The sequence below is a fragment of the Musa acuminata genome, chromosome BXJ2-8, assembly GCF_036884655.1.
Source record: "Musa acuminata AAA Group cultivar baxijiao chromosome BXJ2-8, Cavendish_Baxijiao_AAA, whole genome shotgun sequence".
Lineage (NCBI taxonomy): Eukaryota > Viridiplantae > Streptophyta > Magnoliopsida > Zingiberales > Musaceae > Musa > Musa acuminata.
In genome coordinates, this window is record NC_088345.1 from 45,056,809 (window position 1) to 45,062,808 (window position 6,000).

A 6,000-nucleotide genomic window follows, 5' to 3' on the forward strand; every position below is an offset into this window, starting at 1 on the left:
TGACATAAGAACAAAAATTTGAAGCATGCTAATATAAAGTCAATCATATAAAGTAAAACTAAAGAAATTTTAAATATCTATAAGAATCATTCAAAATTATGTTCAATAAAACCTTACTTGATGTTGTAATGAAACTATTGAAAGTTTTGATGCTATGATTTGATGATTTTATGCATGAGATTGTAAAGTTATACATGATGATTTTTTGGTCTTGATGGTTTTTATGACAAAATTCATTTTTCGATCCTAAATGTTGATGCACATTTTTATCTAGCATAAATGACATGAATTTAAATAACTAAAAAGAGAAAAGCATTGTTCTTGAAAATTATTTTTCTCTATCTTGTTGATTTATATGAATCCCTTGAAAATGATTTTGGTTTGATGATTTGAATTACAAATGAGTTATATCAAAATCATGATATTGATTTGACTTGAAGTAATGAGTTGAAATCATTTTTTTTGGAATTATGTGTTGCACTTTTTTATCTTGATGATCTTTGATTTTTTTTTGTTTTAAAACGATGATGCATGGATTTGAAAGAAAAGGAGATGCATGCATGGAATCAATCAATAAGTTGAAACAAAAGGAGGAAAGATTTTTTATTGAAAATTTTCTTTTTCTCTATCTTATTGATTTATACCTAAGAGACCAATAAAATTATTTATGTCATTTTGAATCTCTTGAAAGAAATGTTGAGATTTTGATGATTTAGACGATTTGAATTTGAATGAGTTTTATCTAAAATCATGATCTTGATTCCGTGATATTTACAAATTAAGATTTATTATGAATCAAGATTTTTCATTAATCGATCTCCTAAGATTTTCTTTTGATTATTAATGAGTAGGTTTTTCAAAAAGAAATCATGTCTTCTGGTATTCACATGTTCTAATCCTTCATGATAAAATTTTTATGTAATTCCTTATATTCATGAAATGTTTATCTCATCACCAATTATTTTCTTCTTGATATTCCTTATTTGGTGATATAAAATCATGCATGAAATACTCTTGAGATTATTTTGATGCATACAAATGAAAAGTTATGATCATGCATGGTAGGATGCAATTTGACAAATTAATACCATTATGATTTGAAATATTTATAATTTGGAATGATGCATGCAATACTTATGCCTTTTATTATGATAATATATGTGATGTATTGCATATGATGTGAATCATGAATGCTTTAAATGATAAATGTCTTGATATCATGATTGATGATTTTGTTCTACGCATAAGATTTTTAAAATTATGCATAATGAATCTTGTAATTTACAGATTATCGATTTTCTTTTTACCATAATGAAAGTGCCTTATTGATCCTTGTCATAATAAATCTAGCACTTTCGGTTTTAAACATGATACATGTTTTTATTTGACATAAAAAAAAGGGAGGCATGCTTGAATGAAATAAATCACATGAATTGAAGTAACTAAAAGAGAAGAACATTTTTCTTCTTGAAAATTATTTTTTCTATATTATTGATTTTGATGAATCTATTTGTATTATTTTTATGAATCTCATGGATTATGAAAATGATTTGAATTTAATGGATTTTATTGAAATCATGATCTTGATTTCTCACAATTTTCTATTGAATGAATCAAGTTTGTTTTCTATTTAAAAGGATATTTATCAAAATTTTCATGGTCTTTTAGTATTCATGATATTGATAATTATATTTTGAAACTCTATGTAAATCAAGATTCTTCATCATGATTCTCTCGTTTTATAAAAGAGAAGATGTTCTATGTGAATCATAAGATTTTATATGCATGAATTGAGATTCTTTTTGCTATTAACTAGCAAGAAACTTGTTTTTGTAAACCATGACATGCTACTTGACATCTTGATAATTTATAACTTGAGTTTTCTTTTTGAATCAAGATTGTTTCCTATCATGTTTTCTATCTACAAAAGAAGAAATTTGTCAAAAATGATATATGTCTTTTGACATTCATTTTTCATCTTTATTATTTACCCTTATCATGATTTGAATATTATAGTAAAGAGAAATGAATTACATGATTGTATTGTTATTCCCTTCTATTTGACACTGACAAAGGGGGAGCAAAACTTGCTAGATAGCAAATTTGCTAGGTTGCACAATTTGAAAAGAGGCAAAATAGTCCATCTTGCACATCTCAAAAGATGTAAAATTTTGCTAACTTTTTATGTGCAAAAGTTGATAGCTTGTATACTATAAATTTGCATACCAAAAATACAATCTTGTTTATCTCAAGATGCAAAACATACTAACTTGCACTTTGCAACGGAAGCAAAATTGCTAGCTCAAACATTGCAAAGGAAGCAAAAATTTGCTAGCTTACAATTTGCATATTTCAAGAAGCAAGAGTTGCTTTCTTGAACATCTCAATATTGCTAGCTTGCATGATGTAGAACTTGCTATCTTGAACATTACCAAAAGTGCTATCTTATATGCTGTAAAACTTGTATATCTAAAACTTGATAGCTTGAATGTCCCAAGCATGATGCATTACTTGCTAAATTTTCTATCTTCAAAATTGCATGATGATAAAAATTTAATATTATGTTTTTCATGCAATGGTTTGAACCCATATAATAAACACATAAGAGTAGCTACTTCTCCTTTTTGTTGATGACATAGGGGGAGAAGTATATTGATGACTTCATGCATTGAATTAAATATTTTATATATTTGCATGATAATGTTTTTCATAACATGTGATGAATGTTACTTGGATTTGGGATAATCCAAGTGTTCTATCAATGGCATATTGATAGGGGGAGTTTAGTTAAACTCCGGGGAGTTAAGGTTAACTCCGTTAGTCATCAATTAGTTGTCATCATCAAAAAGGGGGAGATTGTTGAATCTCGGATTTTGATGATGAAACTAATTGATTGTGTTTAAATGTTTGACTACATTTTGAGTGATACAGGTCTACTCGATCAGGATTAGACAATTAACGCAGGAGGAATTGACGTTGCGTCGGAGGAGATCACGTCAGGATATTGGATGGCAGAAGGCTTCGGGCGTCGGGCATCGGGCCAAGGAGAGCGAAATTGCGCCAAGGATATCGGGGTTGCGGAGGTCAACCGCCGATTGGGCAACAAGCTGCAAGAGAGGACGATGCACCGAAGAATCGGATGAAGCGCCAACCAATGACGTGCCGGGCAACAGAATGTCAATTTGCGTTATAATAATTGTCTAGATCGGAGTAGAGTGTTTGCTTGTGTGTGCAGGATTAACTACGATAACCAAAAAACACAAAGCGAGAATACCGGAGTCAAGTTCGATGGACGTTTAAGAGTCCGAAGAATCGTCGGAGATGCTGCCAGAACCAACCGAGAAGAAATCGGGAACCTGTCGGAATTTTCGGAAGTTCGCCGAAGAGATCGTCGGAGGTTCACGGAGATCACCGAGAAGGCTCGGCTACTCATTAAAGTCATCACAAGTTCGGGAGCTTGCTAGAAGCCCGTCAGCAGAAAGTTCGTCGGAAAGCTCGCCAGAACAAGACTCGACGTTCGCGGTTGAAAATTTGCTTAGGATGTGTTTTGGTTATGTAGTCCACTTGTAATTAGGATTAGGATTAAGATATAATCCTATATCCTGGTTAGGGGCCAACTGGGCCCAAAGTCAGAGTTGGTTTAGGCTAAAAATTAAGCTAAACCAGCGAACTAGAGAGCCAAGATTGAAGCCCAACTAGTGGCTGAAAACACTGTAGTTGGGCTGAAAACACTGTAGGCGGTGGCACCGCCTAGCTGGGCGGTGGCACCGCCCACCACCCGAGAGCTGGGCGGTGACACCTCCTGGCTGGGCGGTGGCACCGCCCAGCACCCGAGCCCTGGGCGGTGGCACCGCTTGGCTGGGCGGTGGCACCTCCAACAGCGGGAACCCAAAGAGAATTCAAATTTTGAAGCCCAAATTTGAATCCTCTTGAGGCCTATAAATACCCCTCAAATCTCAACTGAGAGAACAACTTTTTGAGCAGCAAGTGTTTGAGAGAAAAGCCTTAGAAAAGTGTTAGCTTGTCTTGTTTTCAATTTGCTAGTGTTCACCTCCTTCTCTCTTGTTGAAAATCTGTAAAAGAGTGAACCGCTTGTAAAAGTTGTAAGAGGGGTATTCACCCTTCACTTTCAAGAGACTTGCTAGTGGAAGGTGGGAGCCTCATCGAAGAGGGGCCTCGCAAGTGGAGTAGGTCATTTGACCGAACCACTCTAAAAATCGGCGTAATCTCTGGTTTGCTTTTTATTATTGTCATTTACATTACTGCAAATCTTCTTACTGCTTTAGTTCCTTATTACTCTTGCTGCGCAACTTTAAGAACACGCCTTCAAGTTAAATTTCTCAAGTTTTGTTCTTAACATACGAAAGATTTTTTTATTAAAACCGAAGTTTTAATCCGCTGCACTAATTCACCCCCCCTCTTAGTGCCGCTCCGATCCTAACAGGGACAACCTCCATTTCATGCTATAAACCATTTGAAATCATTTATACTAACGTATGGGGCCCTGCCCCAATTCCTTCTTTTGACAAGTTTCGTTTTTATGTCATTTTTGTAGATTATTTTACTAAGTACACATGGTTATATCCTCTCCATCATAAATTTGATGTTTCCATAGTATTTACCAACTTTCGAAAGTTGGTCGAAAATTTTTTTCAATCTTTCACTTCGTGCGAGATCAAGTTGTCAGACATCATTTCGTGTTTCTCACGTACATACAGCTGATCAACTAGCAGACTCACTCACAAAGCCTCTCGCTCGGAAACCATTTTCATCTCATCGGTCCAAGATCGGCATCCTTGATGGAAGCTCAATCTTGCGGGGGCATGATAAGTAGATAAGATTTCCTCAAGGCAGTTGAGGAAATCTCTAAGTAGTTGAGAAAAATCCTCCATACTGAATGTGTATAACCTCCCTGCTGAGTGTGTATAAATAGCTATCAATAGCTCACTATCAAATGCATTAGCCAATTACATCTTATACATTTCATAGTTTCTTTTACAATTTCTATCTTTTTATCTTTCTATCTTCTTCGTTTAATTCTTATCAGAATGAGGAGTTGAGAAGAAAGAATTCAACAACATCTCAGAATAATTCACAAACACTTATCTCAAAGAACAAAGGAAAGTCAAAGTTTAGAAGCAGTCCACGCATGGGTGGAAGCAAGTCAAGATCAAGAAAAGATATTGTTTGCTATAACTATGGTGAGAAAGGACATTACAAGAATCAATGTTAGCAACCTAAGAAGTGCAAGAAAAAGGGAAAAGAAGTTGAGCCTATAGAGTCCAAAGATAATATCATAGCTACAAGTGGTGATTCTTTGATTTTGTCTCCTTCTGATGATATTTTTTCTTGTGTGTCAGGATCTTGAGTGGGTGATTGACACAGGTGCTTCTTATCATGCTACACTACGGAGAGAGTTTTTTGCTACATACAAGACTAAAAATTTTGATGTTGTCAAGATGGACAACTATTACACGACAGACATCATTGGCATGAGTGATATACAAATAAAGACCAACCTTGACTACAAGTTAGTGCTTAAGAATGTGAGGTATGTAGTTAACTTGAGACTGAATTTAATTTCAGTTGGAAGGCTAGATGATGAATACTATGATACCATATTTCATAGAGGGCAATGGAAGCTCAGTAAGGGTTTATTTGGAGTTAAATACTACAGAAAATGTAGGCTAAAGCTTATGGTGAGCAGTTAAATACTACAGAAAATGACTTCAGCTTGGAGTTGTGGCATAAGCAATTAGGACACATAAGCGAGAAGGGGTTGCAAGCTCTTTCCAAGAGAGAGGTATTGCCAGACCTCAGAGGTACACATTTGAACCCTTATATTGATTGTTTGGCTGGTAAATAACATATGGTTTCATTTGCTAGTCTTACTTTATCTAGAAAAATACATGCTTTAGACCATGTTTATACAGATGTATATGGTCCTTTGAGGATAAAAACTCTTGGTGGATCTGTTGATGTTCTTGGTATAAGTGGTGT